General features: G+C 39.9%; 1 protein-coding gene across 1 annotated transcript in view; it reads right to left on the bottom strand.

Moving 5' to 3' along the window:
- The window catches only part of pot (zona pellucida domain protein papillote), a 139,839-nt gene that overhangs the window by 74,495 nt on the left and 48,908 nt on the right, over window positions 1-16,436 (bottom strand). The window contains exon 2 of the mRNA XM_083110111.1: window positions 15,539-15,609. The gene's annotated coding sequence lies outside the window, so the exon portion shown is untranslated. The remainder of the gene's footprint in view (window positions 1-15,538; window positions 15,610-16,436) is intronic.

Genomic DNA, 16,436 nt, shown 5'->3' with positions numbered 1-16,436 from the left:
GATTTCGTATCCTTCGCTGCAGTTGCAATGTAACTTCATTTACGCCGTGCCTGATGGAAAGTTCTATGTTGTAGCAATATTGAGAAACCGACTCTTCTTTCAGTCATTGGCGTGAAGTGGCCAGCAGCCTTGAGAGAATCCTGGAAAAGGCAGATCAAATTCGTCAGCTGGAGTGTTGCTGGACGTTTCCGAGAAATCCAGGCCGAGGTCGCCAGGTCCTGGAACCAGCTACAAAAAAGACACCGGCTTTTGTGCTTGGTAACAGGTTGGCTGCCTTTTCATCTGGGAATTCCAGTCGCTTTTGAATGGCGCCTTCTTGATGGTGGATTCGTAACAATATCTATTGGACTATTGCCGCAAGGAGTGGTTAAGGGTACCACCCTTTATGGTGCATTCATAATATCTCTTGACAAAAGAAGTATTCAAAACACCACTCTTGCTGGGGAATTCGTAGCATCTGTTGATGCTAGAAGTGTTCAGTGGCACCATTCTTGCTGTGGATTCATATCATCTATTGACATTAGAAGTGTTCAGTGCCGGTGGATTCATAACATCTATTGACGTTAAAAGTGTGTAAAGTCACCACTCTTACTGGGGGATTCATAACATCTCTTGACACTAGACGGTCCTCCTCCATGGTCGTGCGTTCTAAGGCGCTATGCTTTGGACTCCGACTGCGGGACGTCATGGGTTCGAGTTCGCCTGGGTTCAGTCTCTGGGTTTTCGACCTGTGTAAATGACCGGTGGCAACCCACCATCGTGAGGAAATTGGAGAGTGACGAATGAGTAGCGTAACCCGGTCTGGGAAATCTCCTATAACAGCTGAGGGTTCGACGCGCTGACCCCATGTCATTCCATTACTGGCTGAAGATCTCCACATCTCTAGGTAGGATTGTGGGAGGGAGACTGGAAGTCAGGAGATAGGCCAAGCCCCTTCCAGGACTGTAGCGCCACGGGTTATATTTATGTTATTGGCACTAGAAGTGTTCAGAGGAACCATTGCTGCTGGGGATTCATAACATCTATTGACATTTGAAATGTTCAGTGCCGGGGGACATAACATCTATTGACATTCGAAGTGTTCAGAGGCACCATTCTTCATTCTTGCTGGGGATTCATAACATCTATTAGCACTAGAAGTGTTCAGAGGTACCAATTTTGCTGAGGATTCATAACATGTATTGGCACTAGAAGTATTCAGAAGCACCACTCTTGCTGGGGATTCATAACATTTGTTGGCACTAGAAATGTTCAGAGGCACAATTCTTCATTCTTGCTGGGGATTCACAACTTCTGTTTACACTAAAATTGTTCAGTAGCACCATTCTTGCTGAGGATTCATAACATCTATTGGCACTAGAAGTATTCAGAAGCACCATTCTTGCTGGGGATTCATAACATTTGTTGGCACTAGAAATGTTCAGAGGAACCAATCTTGCTGAGGATTCACAACTTCTGTTGGCACTAAAATTGTTCAGAAGCACCATTCTTGCTGAGGATTCAATACATCTATTGGCACCAGAAGTGTTCAGAGACACCAATCTTATTGAGGATTCATAACATAAGTGTTTAGAGGTTCCAGTCTTTCTGGTGAGTTAATAACATCTATGGACGTCAGGTATGTTCAGAGGCACCACTCTTACTAGGGGATTCATAACATCTATTGAAGCAAGAAGTGATCAGAAGTACTACTTTGCTTGTGGTACCAAGATCATTGGAAATGTTCAAATGCACTATATGAGAGAAACGAGGATGGATGGAGAGCAAAAATCAAATAGAAATGCAAGGATGAGAAAGAATGAGACACGACGGAAAGAAGAAAAGAATAAACATACGCATTTATTAGAATGAACTTCAGTAGTAAACGCTACGAACAATAAGGACCCAGGTTTTCAAACTTCAGCAAGACATGGATCTACTATTGTACTATTTTGTAAGTCAGATCATTTTTATCCCCGTCGTCGCGATTTACCCAATGAGTGGAAAAGCGACGTAAAAAACGAAATTGAATGAAAATAATTTAATTCAACAGAGCGAAAGAGAGAGAAATCGTTGAAGACCACAAAAGTAGAGCACTTTTAAAAGTATTTCGTCCGTCCCTGAGCTGGTTCGGGAGATACTCTCTGGAGAGGACCCTGTATGAGTTGAGTGTTGTTTTAAATCCACTTTATACACAGACAGGCTAACCGGGACTGGACTTACAGTTTAAAGTGAGATCCGAACCACTGTGTGCCTCCACCGAGCATCGAACCTGGAACCCCTTGATTTCCATTGTAGGAGAATACTGACTGATTGAGAATATAGTTGATCTTTTGAATGTCTTTGCAACAATACAGATGGCGCAGCTCGGAAACGAATTAAGCAGATTAAAAATTTAGGTGGATTGCACTTGGGAGAAAGTTGAAACCTTACCATAAAGTTGCAATAAAACGTAATCGTACATCAGGAGCTGACACACGGAAACAAAAGACGATCACACATGCATGCAAGTTTGCACGCAAAAGGTTTCCATGGCTTTTACAACAATCAGAATATCAAGACGAGGAAGCAAGGAGGACTAATGAGTTGCCACAACAATGGTCAACGCCGTAAAAGCCATGCAGCGTGATCGACTTCCTGAGTTCATCAACCAATACGGCATGGACTCAGGAGTGGATTGTTGGGCGTGTGCTGGAACAGTTGGTTGGTGGTAATTCCACCCCATTGTTCCATCAGAGACGAAAGGTAATCGGCTCATAACAGAAGATGGACAGGTGGCTTGTCTTGACTCCTCCACCTCTTACATGCACTTCCTGTATTGATGGATTATTGGGGTAACACAGCTGCAACAATGTTTGCTTTTGAATCCGTGGGATTGTTAGAGAGTAGAGTGCTGCAATGAGCGTTTTTTTTTCGCTGGAGCGGCAAATAGTTCGCACGGGCAACGATAGATGGCACACAGAATTGATAGTTCTTCCGCTCGAGCGAAAAACGACCGAAAGAGCGAAATACACTCGAACTCTCGAACCCTATTAGTACACGTATTTCCGTCATTTGTCTATGGTAGTGGGCCATCAAGTATGGATCGTGAAGTAAAAGGCGATGTAAAATTGAAAAATAAGTGACATAGTCACCATCTCCATGTTAAAATGCAGTTTTGTGTATCTTACCGAGATTCGTGAAAATAAAATGATTATGGGCTGAAACTGCTTAGGCTGACATTTTATGTTTCTACGATTATTGTCACATTGAAATGATGTTCGATTGTAGGTTAAAACTGCATTTTATTATTTCGCAGAATATTATTATCCTTTTCGGTAAGTGAACAATGATGACACGTACTTCTTGCACTGTGATACGATATTTGTAATTGCTTAGGCAGGTCTCTCAGCATGTGTATCCATTTTACGTTTCGGTCTGTAGATATTGCATGCTTTCACATGTGCTGTATTTGAGTCTTACATAATATCATACGGAATTATTATTTAGAATTGTAATTGCATAGAGTGGTTCCTTCCATGTATGGGTTTTAGGTTCACAGTGCTGCTTATTAGGCTCTGTAATAGGGGACGTTGCCAATCATTCCACTACGAGTGCGATACGATCGAGCATAGCACGCTCGAGCGTGGGAGATTCGAACGAGTTTGAGCGAGCGAAAGCGGTCCGATGCAGTGCTCTATTAGAGAGAATTAACGAACACCTCCTTACATGAGCGTAGATGTGAATCAAGCCTTAGAAATAGATTCCAGGATCTTGCACAGGAGAAGCGGGTGTAGCAGGCATAGAAGATATGCGTGTGGTCTATTGTATGTATTCATATTTGAAAATTGAATGAGAGATCGTGAAAGGGACAAGACAAGCCTCAGCAGAAGCGGCTGAAAGGAGGGGCAACCCGGGCATTTGCCCCAGGCCTTGCACTAGGTAAAAATAATTGTCTGTGTACGGTTTATTACAAGTTAAGCAATTAATGTGATTTTCCCTGACTTCATTGTTTTGACATACAGTAAAACCTCGTTAATCCGGACTAATGGGGGGATAAGTTGACCGGTTTAACCAGTGGCGTACGCAAGGGGTGGGTTACGGGGTTTAAACCCCCCCTCCCTTGAGCTTGTGAAATATTATGAAAGATGCTGTAGGAAAAAAAATTAAATGGTCAATTTTTCACAGTCAAAGATCTGGGACAATAATATTACTATTACTACTTCTACTACTACTATACTACTACTAATAATAATTTGAATTATTATTTCCATGCAGCATGGAGAAAAGCACAGCATTCCAAACACACGCGTCTTTCAGAGTGATGCCTTGAAAATAAACACGAGTTTATGAGGTTAGGTTAGGGTAACTATGATTTAAAAGAGAAAAAAGTTGTTTTGTATCTCAGTTGCAACAATGTTCAAGACACTTCCGTACCGGATGGGCTGGAATAATAAATGTGGATAGCACATGGCTTCGTTTTGGAGGGCAGGATGCATAATAAAATATTTCGGCCACCCCTCTACGTACTCCAGTGTTCAACGAACATGTATTTTTTTTGTGTGAACAATGAGAATTAACTAAATAAAGTTATTGGTACGTTGTAAGAGGCTAATGTATAGACAAAGGCTAGGCGGACAAGAATATAGTCACCAGTCCACCTTCCCATTGTATTGTTTACCGCAGCACGTTTGAATGTCTCTCTTTAAAATGTGTCACCTTGTTGACTAGACAATTATCCAAACGACAATAAGCTTAACTATTGTAAAATGTTTTGTTGGCAAGAACAGGGAGACAATCCAGATGTGAATTATCGGGGACATTTATGCGGGGAAGAAGCCGGAAAAATTCCAACCAATTTCGGGAATCGAATCTGATCTCCCGCGTGATTGTCACTTGTCAGATGCTCTACCGACCAGATCACCGCAGCTTCTTGGATGAGTTCCATACTTTGATTATTTCAATTTATTTTAATATATTTTCTTGTATTTCTTCACCCTTGAAATGTCTCACCTCGTTGACCAGACAATTATTTCGTAACAAAGAAACAAAAAAATGCTCCGAGGATTTGATAAAAATCGAATGACTAGAAAGTAATTTCGTTCTAATGTTTTCATAAATACTATATTTATGTAGATCTCTACTACTTGATAGTAGGAGTAGTGGTATTAGTAGCATTATTAGTATTAATGTAGCTAATTAATTAATTATAAGTATTATTAATTAATTGTGATTATTATTATTTAATTAAAGTATAATAAAACAATGATAATGTGAATTTGAAAAAAGTTTTAGAAATAACACCCCCCTTGATGAAATCCTGCGTACGCTACTGGGTTTAACGAAAGTCCGGTTTAACTTAAATAACCTAAAAGGACAGTAGATAATGCAATAAAACTTCGTCTATAGCAACAAAACACGTTTATTATGGGGTATTTAACCTTTAAGTAGGTAGGTGGCCAAATTGTACACAAGTGCTCACGACACCCCACAGAAAAAATACACTTACAGTTATATTTGTAACAATTATAACTGTAATATATGTAATTTTACATTATTTGTACGGTTGTAAGATTGCGAGTAATGAAAATAACTAAATTTGAAACTTTTTCAGGACATTTTTATAATTTTCCTTTTTCCTTCTATTATATAGGGACAATTCCTTATTTTATTATATTTTTTTTCTTTTGCACTACTAGCCACGTCGAATAACTCTAATAGCTTTTTGACATGTTCCTGTTCTTTCTTGTATTTCATTTCGAAGAAAAGAAAAGCCATAAGTATTGCAACACTCGAGCAAAATAAAGTTTAAAACAATACGCAAGTAGGTAGTTGGGGTGCTGATAACACCCCAGAAAGCGGAGCTCTTTGTTATTGTGGACCAGCGCACAACAATCGGGCGAGTAAAAGACCTACCTCTCAAGGAGTAAACAACATGAAGGTAACGGAAAGATGAACAGTGTTGCCAACTTTTAAGGCTATTTTTTTTAAAACAATTTTTAGACCCCAGATACCCACTTAAAGGTTAAAGGGCAAAGGCCTAAATACACTATACAGTACAGTACAAAGTCTGCGGGAAACAGACTTTCATCAGTGGTTGACTGCCTTTTCTTTCGGAAGTTCTCTTGTTGACTTCTAGCCACATTTAAAACCTTGCATTCTGCTTATTTTTCTTTCTTTTTTAGGCCTGTCCGGATTAAGCTAAGTCCGGCTTATCGGGGTCCGTATTAACGAGATTTTACTGTAATTACGAAGAGAATGTTGTTGGAAATGATTATTCTGTTCGAATACTGAACAACTGAACTTTATTTGTTATTAACAAGAAAATTTAGCGATTTCTTGTTTTGATAATTTGAAATGAACGATGGCAATTTCCAGATGGGGGGGGGGGAGATCGACGGATCAGCTCACCAGAGCACGGGATACACAGAATCAGTAGAGCAGAGGGCGCCAAACAATACGAGCAACAAGGCAACAATGGGTGTCAAGAATTATTTTATATCCAAACATTTCTTTTTCAGCCCCACATGAACACAACAATGCGAGTACCGTTTACAAAGCGACATTGTTTTGCGTTTTCAGATCTTGCGAGGGCGTGGCTGTAAAACGCAGGTAACGCACGACACAGCCGTACGCAACCCACATGCGTTACCCCTACTCGCACTTGGCAGGAGCCATAAAAGGTTCATGCACCCGTTCTCTCTGTCTCTCTCTCTCTCTCATACTTTTACAAAGAACCGCTGACGCCCTCGAAAAGTGAAAGTGGCTCTGTTCTTGGCGGAGGCAAGCTAATTGGTCTCAGTTGTGCTTAGGCATATCTCTCTCTTTTACATAACTTTTCTGTATTTCCTTTTGCAGTAAATACAGTTCCCTTTCCGTGTGCACTACAACAAGATTAATTTTTCAACGCCTCTCTGTCAGCGGATTGTCCCAAGCACAGTGTCCCAAGGCTACCAGATGTCACGATTTAGTCCAGGGGCGCGTCAAGTATCTGAGCGACGCTCGCTGAGCAAGATCTTCGCTCGTTGAGTAGACAGATCATTTACTTGACGCTGCGTGCTCATTGATCAAAATATCAGTGCCTTTGAATAATCTGTGATCAATGTGGTTGCTTTAAGTGGACAAGATTTCAGTGTTTGAAAAGCTGTTAATTATGGAAATAGTTGATGTAGACAAAACTGTCGATATTTTCATTTTTACACCCTCGCAAAACTAGGGTGTATATTTGAAATAAACAACACTTTCATTTTAATACAATTACAAAAAGTGGAATATTATATTACCTTCCATTGTTTGAACTTCCTCTGTAATTACTCTATATTGCAAGCCGTTAATCATAAATATTTCCTCATTGTCCGCCAACCCGCCACCCTCACACAGTTTTCCTGCCGAGAACGAAATACAAAAACGATATATTCTGTGGCTCAAACCAGGCCCGTAGCTAGAATTGATCTCCAGGGGGGGGGGTTGAAGGTTATCAGGGGGCTTTGTAACCCAAGTCCAATTTTCAAAAGTTTAACAGTATTAAATGAAGGTAAATTATGTGGGGGGGGGGGGTCATGAAGTTATATGAAATTTAGAAACATCATACAAATACTACATTTTTTCTATATCTTTTAAAACATAGATTTTTCAAGTGTTGACTGCTACTGACATCATCCCTCACTACACACCCCATACTACATTTGATGATATAGATATTTATATCACAGAAGAAAGAATGTACGATATACAATCATACTGCCTACAGTACATTCCACCCCCGGCGGAGGCAATGAAACTCCCCTTCGTTCCGAAAACTTGGGAGCTGTTGGTTGACCTTTGACACAGATGCGAAGGGAATTTGCATGATGTCATCAAAGTCACAGATTTCTGTGGGAGGTCGCAACAGGGGCAGCGAAAGTACAGCTCCCCTGTGAAAGAACCTTCTAGAGTCTAGAGAAGAGAATCTTCTAAATACTTGCCGCTACTTCGACTTCTCCGAACAAATGTATTAGCGGTTGTTCATGTTCTCTGAATTTATCCTTCACAAAAGTTGTAAGCAAAATAATATCTTATCTCTATATTTTCACTCTTCACTGCAAAGAAATTACAGAAAATAGTTTTGCCTAATGTCAAGGGAACTAAAGGAAGTGCCAGGGGGCTCAGCCCCCCTGGATTCTGCCTGGCTACGGGCCTGGCTCAAACCTGTGGTGAGCAAAGATCAAGTTCGCCCAGCGATGAAGCGAGCAGCGCTCGCCGAGCAATGCTTATTTGGCCGTTGTTCGCTGAGCGTTCAGATACTTGAGGCGCCCCAGCCAGCTCACTGGGGTAGCGGTACTCAAACCTCTTTTCTCATTGTACCCTTTAGTCGTAACTAAACGTCTAATGTAACCCCACCCTAGGTTTTCTCCAAATAGTGTGTATTGGGGAGATTTTTTGGCTGCCTGATTGGTGGCGCGTGTATCTGCAATACAGCTAAATGACATACGGGAAAGATGATAAAGAAATAAACATTAAAATTATATGTTTATTATTTTATTGGGTGTTCCTAAGCTTAAAATCTTTATGATTGGTTATATTAAAAAAATTGAAACAAAAAAAACTTTAATTTTCATATATTTCAGTTATTGAAAAAAAAGACCTTACTCAAACTGTCACTTGCTAGCGTAATACATTAACTTCACACAATCTATCAATGCACATGCAAATTTGGCGCCGATAGGTATTATTATTAGGTAGGAGGTACTGCCTGTCAGGGGCGCTCATCCCCCCCAAGGCCTATGACGCACTCCCCCCAAAATGTAGAACATAAGCCCCCCCCCCCACACACACCCTTTATGCCGAATTATTTACTCAAATTATTTTGGTCAGATAAAATTTGCGGAACATATTCTGCTTCAAATGTACTGCCTTTGATTCACATTAGAGAAAAGTAAGTTCATTTTATGAAAAACAAGGTTCATTTTATTATTAAATTCATACAATAAGCTTGAAAGAAGCAAAGTACGAAAGTTTACCTAATCATTTCTGGAGTCGAGAGATGGCGGGAGAATGAAGCATTTAATTATCTATTTTACAAAAAGAAAAAAAGAAAGTGAGTTGGTTGAAAGAAAGTAGCCCCTCCTATAATTTCCTATAAACATTTTGTAATTCAATATTGTAATCCTCACGCTTAAATCCAACCTCTCACTGGCAAGTCAGTTTATATACCAAATCTATGTGTATAATTCGATCAAAGACTTTGAATCGCATTTCAGTGCTGAACTGACTTATCTATCATGGGAGCTATGGCGCTAGTATCGCATGTTTAAATCACGTGGATGGAAGCACGTATAGTATTTAACATTTTCCGTGTGTACAGGTGTCGTGGTGCTAAAGTATCCCCGAACTACATACATTATTACTATTCCTGGTAATATCGGTATTATGAAAGATGATACAGTGAACTATGTAAGTGTGGAACAGGAGTTGTTTCACTAGTACTGTATTTGCTTCATAAAACTAGTTTATGTGTGTTTTCTTTTTTTAGTTGGCACCACTGCTGGACATTACTATTGAAACCCACTACGTATAGAGAATCGTGGTATACGTATTTCTAGAGTTGTGTATGAAGGACAAGAAACCGCTATAGCCAATACAGGAATAACCCTCGGCAAAGCGCCAGAGCAAATTAGTATACCACCTTCAGCCTTGTCGCCAACAAAGAGTGTGAATACGAAAGGAGTGCTATGTTAGCACACCCGTAAACTACAGTTAGACGAATCCAATCTCTTCCATTGTCGACCAGATGCTTAAGGACATTTTCTCAATGCAGACAAGTACCTACTTGAATCAAAGATGACGCAACCCTCGTGCAATAACCACAGCCCACCCCAAATAACTTAGACTTGCATGAGAAACTTTCAACAGCAGAGAAAGGGAGTGAAGAGAGAAAGAGACAGGCAAAGATAAAGTGATAGAGGAAGGAAACAATGTAGAGAAGGAAGATAGAAAGAAATAACCGGAGGAATAAAGAATTATAGAATGAAAGAAGGGAAACAGGAAGATATAAGGAGAGAATGAGAAAGGTGGATAAACAGAGAGAAATGAAGTCTGGGTATGGATGTTCTTGGTGCGTGAAGCTTCATCAATTTCGCCTAATCATCACTCACCCTAATCGTCGCAATTAGCCAAAAGAAGTGGCAGAAAAGCGACGGCAAATAACAAAACACATTCAGAGAGGGGAAAGAAAGATAGGATACAAAGACAACAAGAAATATGGAAATAAAGATAGAAATAAGAAGATAGAGCAGTAGTGGGAAAAGCAAAGGAATAAATGAGGATAGAAAGAAAATTGATGGATGAACAGACATATAAGTGAAGGTGGAAAAAAGGAGGAGGGATACAGGAAGAAATGAAGATAGAAAGATAAATGTGGGAAACAGAGGAAGAAATTAAGATAGAAAGAAAAAGGTGAAGTGAACAGAGAATAAAATGAAGACAGCTAAAGACAGAAAGAAGAAAGAGGTAGAGAAACAAAGGAAGAGGAATAAAGAAGGAGTATCAGAGGAAGCGATTAGGATAGAGATAAAAGGGGGAAGAAGAACAGAGAAAGAAACGAAGATATAAAGGAAAATGGTAGAGGAAGAAATGAAGATAGAAAGCAAGAGATGAGAAAGCAATGGTAAAAACGAAGAGATGGAATACAATGGAACAGCTAAAGACAGAAAGAAGAAGATAGAGAAACAGATGAAGAAGCATAAAGATGGTGGAACCGAGGAAGAAATCAGAATAAAAAGAGAATGGGGATGAGTAACAGAGGAAAACAATGAAAGATGAAGATAGATAAGAAGTAATGAGAACGTAAAGAGAAAGATGTGTAACTAAAGATAGAAAGAATACACAGAGAAAGAAACAGATGAGGAAAGGAAGAGTGGAAAGCAATTAAAGATAGAAGAAAAGGTATGGCGAAACATAAGAAGGAAGAAAGTGAAAACAGAAAGAGTAATATATGTATGTAAATGCAAAGAGAGAGGAGGGGAGAACGGGTAGAAAGAGAGAGAGAGAGTATAAATAACATGGAAACAGAGTACTGTTGAGCCCATTCATAGAAAATTCATAGATGGAGCCATTGATTTGAATGACAATCCCTTCAACCCAGCCTTTTCAGTGCACAAACAAAGGACAACAAACAAGAGAGCACCTTCCAAAACGTTTGCATCAGAAAAGGAAGAGGCAGACAGTAAAACTGCTTCACTCCTCCTGCAAATCCTTGTCCTAAAAATCCTCTTCCCACACAAATTAGAATTTAGAATAAGCTTCTAATACACTTAGTCCCTGCTAAGGAATTAGCAGCACCATCAAACGCACGGAGCAGGTAGGCGCACACTTAGCAGTATATTCGGAAAACCTTTACGAAGGCTTCCTTTGCCCTTAACGGTATATGCATAAGTACTTTTCCCTTCAAGGTCGTTGGATAATTAGCAAGGTAGGATGCAGTGCACCTTGCCGAGGCTCTTCTTCTTCTTTCACCAAGGATAACCGAATGGCGGAAGTTGCACTATTCTGTGCATCGTGCTGGTACGAGAACGTTAGAACAGATGCAAAAAAATAAATTAAGTGGAATGAGAACGTCAGACGTTATAAAACTGTAATGCAAGAAGGTAATAAAGGGTTAAATGTAGGACTAGAACGGACACGGTGTTAGCACAAGGACAATAGCAGCATAGCGTGCATGCTTTGATTTATTTTTTTGTTCTTTAGCGTCTCTTTTCTGCCGTTTTGACTACTCGCGACGATTAGGTAGGGTTGAGTTGTTGTTTTAAAGTTCACTTCTATGCACAGGTTGGCTAATCGGGATTGGGCCCACAGTGAATCCGAACCACTTTGCGATGCATCGAACCTGGGACCCCTTGATTGCAAGGCGACGACGTTACCACGATGAGGCTGAGTGATGATATGGCGATATTGAAGGGACACTCACAAATAACACCGTGATTCGAACCCGCGAACCTTGGCGTCGCAGCGAGCTGTGTTAACCACTCCGCTACGCAACAGAGGTTGGCTGTATGCTTTAATTGTGTACAGTCAACAGCAACGGTAGACAAATTGTGCATCACTATTCATAACCGTGAGAGAAAGTGTTCACGAACTTTTAACCGAGAATGTGCCCCTCAACTGACCTTTCATCTTACAACCCGGGGGAAAAAATAGCAAATTTCGGGGACTTAACCGATGGAGGGCACAATTACATTATACATATTTTAAGTATTACAAATAACTGTTTATTAACCGCTGGACTCCAGTGGAATCTCAAGGGGTTAAAGTTGCATTAAGATACTTTTACGCGTAGTTGGCGTAATTGTTTGAAAACTTCAACTAAATCTTACTCTGTTCTGTATGAATATAATTGTAATATTTGAAAACTTAAGAATTTGATTAAATCTCCACCGGAGTTGATATATATATTATCCCATGTAATAATTACTTTTTACTTATCATCTTGTTACTTATTAATTAATCTATGTAATATTAATGTTTTTTTTATCACCTCATTTATTGCAATTTTTATTTTCTTCAAATTCATGCTCGTAACCCCAATGTACTTACTACTCCGCTAATAACTAACACTATATGACCAACCCACAGAACTAACACAACCACATAATATACATTTTAGTTACTGGTTAATGAATTTAATTAGGAACCCAGTGTGTGTATGCGACGGCGTCTCAATAAAATGAACAGATGAACGAAAAACGCGTATTCCATCTCAGCAGGGATACGAAAGTCCCAACGACAATGTATTTTGCGCGAGCGATGCACTTCACACGGTGCTGTCCCAAGAAAAATGCCAGCCAAGCTATCTTATAGGCACGTGCAAGATAAGCGGATTACGTCTCGCGGTGAAGGCCGAAGGAATGCTACGTTTTCTTTTCCGCACCTAAGGTAACCGTGAGGAACGAGATATGTACGATCACCAAGCACCTCCCCTGCATAATATAAGCACTGAGGTTTGATTGCGATCGAGTGCAGGGGCCACGTTCTGAGATCCCGTAACGGACGGTAGATGCTGACACAATTGATTCAATTGCACTTCCTAAAGAATCTAAGGAACACAATTTCTACACCCTGCTGATTCTGCTTTCCAGAATTAAAACTAATCGGCTTCGGTTGTCCGGTGTCCCGACAAAACGTACCAGCGACAACACGTACCACTAGGGTTTTCGCGACGAAACGTACCACTCAGATAAACATCTACCTTCAAAATATTTACTCCGCGACAAAACGTACCACTTCAAGGAAAACGCTTGAACATGTCGGACATTCCAATACGGTGCGCTCTCTGCCACCCGTTTGTGGAGTCCCGAATGATGATCAGTTAGATGCGAAGAAGCCTATGCAAGAGGCGAAGGAAATGGTTCGAGAGGAAGACACGCCAATTACCAAGATTTACAACGATACTCTAGGCAACCTACACGACAAAGGTGAGGTTAGGTTAGGTTACGTTAGGTTAAGTTAGACTAGGTTAGGTTAGGTTAAGTTAGGCTAGGTTAGGTTAGGTTAGGCTAGGTTAGGTTAGACTAGGTTAGGTTAGGTTAGGTTAAGTTAGGCTAGGTTAGGTTAGACTAGGTTAGGCTAGGTTAGGTTAGGTTAGGCTAGGCTACGTTAGGTTAGGTTAAGTTAGGCTAGGTTAGGTTAGGTTAAGTTAGGCTAGGTTAGGTTAGGTTAGAACTGACATAACTAAAAAAAAAGATCGAAAAAAAAGACGAAAAGATAAAAGAAAAGAAAAAAATGTGGAGGACACCTTAACCACAGCTGATTTTAAACACGCCAAAATAGCTATATAAAAATTATATAGTAATTTTGCCAGTCGAAAGTGTGATGGAAACCATCAAAACTAGAAAAAATCGTAATTTCGGTAAATGATGTTTGTTGCCGTCCCATCAAGTGGTACGTTTTGTCCCATCGCAAATATTTTAAGACTCATTAGAAGACCCTTCGCAGGTAGCCGCCCGGATGGTAGGTACGTTTTGTCGGTGGTACGCATATCCGGTTGTCCAGCTCTAAATTGAAAACATAACAAAATACGCCTTCGCAGATACAAGCTGATCAAATGACAAACGAAGTTCATAACACTGTTTTGGTTCACAGAATAGCGAGATCAATGTAATAAACTAACAATACTTGTGCATGTTACTTTATGTATTGTAAAATTGAACCAATAAATAATGATAATGGTGATGACATTTCGCCTAGTATTACTTTTGCCGATGGGTGTACAGTGTTGCAATGGAGTTGTTAGCATATCGGCCTACTAACTCAGAAGTTGGAGGTAAGAATGCTATAGGGCTGTAAGGAATGCCTTTCTCCAGAGCGCCCAAATGTCAACCTCTCTTGCACGTAGTACACCTCGGACTGCACTTGCAGACTAACGAGGCTCTGGCGTCTGGCCTCACAGCCAGTATAATGCTCTGTTGGGCTTGTGCTGAGTCATGTCCATGTGTGTGTTCATTGGTCGATTAATTTGGTTTATTTTACTTCGGCCGTTTCTGGCTAATCACGGCAATGAATGATGAATACATGCAACTCGCACCAAAGGCCAAGACTCGACCCCAGAACCCACGTTGGAGAGATCGGAAGTCAACCGCTCGGACACCGAGATGGCAATAGAATAGGAATAAAAAGGAAGCTATGGTGTAATCTATCTATCTTCTATATATATAAAAATGGATGTATGTGTGTGTGTGTGTGTATATTTGTTTGTTCCGGCATAACTCTCGAACACCTGGAGCCATTTCAACCAAACTTGGTACACGTATCACTTGCAATCTGGAAATAATATTTTGGGGTAAGACATCCATGGCACCCATAGGGGTGGGGTGGGAAGGGGTGACATGTAAAAATAATCGAGAACCATCGATATTAAATTCCGCACAAACAGACATCCGTGACTCTACACAATCCGCACAACGATAGTGTTTCTCGGGTTGTCTAACATTCAGGCTATGTTGCGAAAACGACCTATATTAGTGTGGAATCCATAGTTTTCGTGACAATCCCAATGCGGTTCAACTTCAAGTTCATCACCTATCGGTATTAGGTAAGAGGGGGTGAAAAATAAAATGCCACAAATGATAAGTGGATTTTCATAGCAAATTTTCAATGGCAGCTTCCAATACCGCCGTAGAGTTAGGCAACACACATAACGCTTTGCAGGGAAGAGATTATTTCAAGATCTGGGTATCCCATTTTTATTGACGGTGACTGTACATAAAACGCCAGAAAAATTGAATAAATAGGCAGAAGGGAGGGAGAATACTTATATGGTGAGAAGTACAATTAAGTTATCACAAAATATGTCTAGAAAGCATATTTGTAATAAAAAATATTTTATTTATCAACTTTTCCTTGTCTTTTCTTTAGGGTGTAGTTGGGAGGACATGTTTATTAAATAGTGGGACCGCGACCCTTCTTTGCCCCCTTTGTCACTGAGCTTCATTAAAATATGCAAAAAACTTATTGGTGTTGTTGAGATCTACAAGTTGTTTCTAGTCTAAAACTAGAAAAATATATACTTCCTATTTTTGCAAAACTCATCACTACTACATGAACGTACCTTGTAGTAAAATTTTCTCCCAAATACAACTCGTCAGAAGGAGGGTATATCACATTTTTACTGCTGGTATCCTGAAAAGAAAGAAAAAGAATGTTATACACTGTGCTGGTAAATTGTTGTGGTTTATTTCTGCATTCTCTTTTATTTCTATTGTTATGAAACTAACGGAAGATGTGGATGATTTTAAATGCATAAACATAAAAACATGAATGGTCCACTCTGTCGCACTGCCATTGGGTTCGAGTCCTGGTTAGAGTATTGGTGTATCCTTGTATTGTTATAAAATATATAACTAATTAACTCTCTAGCCTTCTTAAACCCGAAGATTTATCGCTGCAGCAATACAAGCCTTCCATATGTCCCTAGCCTGAGCGAGATATATCCACTCTTTTCCATCCCTACCGATTTTCTTGGCCTTCCTACAGGTCTCTTACCATCAGGTTTCCCAACAAGAACCCTGTGGACTCTTCTTTCCTCTCCAATTCGTGCCACATGGCCTGCCCACCTGTCTTATTGATTTAATTATTCTAATAATATCTGGACATGAATACAAATCATGTAGTTCTAAATTATGTAATCTTCTCCACTCACCTGTCTCCTCATCCCTTTTAGGTCCAAATATATTTCTAAAGATTTTATTTTCAAAAACTCTTAATTTATGTTCCTCTAATGTATATAAAATTCCACACGGTTGCAATCGTCGCGGCTAACGAAGGAACTAGAAGCGAAACATTTAATAATCAAATATAAACATTAAACTAAAGTGAAAATTATTATTATTGCTTGAATCCTGACATTGGAAACGATTTCCCTAAAAATATTACTTTATGCACAGAGGCTAATCGCAATTTGATGTACTGTATAAAGTAGGATGTGATTCGTGGAAATCGAACGTGGG

This window comes from Lepisma saccharinum, chromosome 23, assembly GCF_977018435.1.
Source record: "Lepisma saccharinum chromosome 23, izLepSacc3.1, whole genome shotgun sequence".
NCBI classification, from domain to species: domain Eukaryota; kingdom Metazoa; phylum Arthropoda; class Insecta; order Zygentoma; family Lepismatidae; genus Lepisma; species Lepisma saccharinum.
Note: the sequence above shows the minus strand (reverse complement) of the source record. Positions and strands in the feature narration are given on the sequence as shown.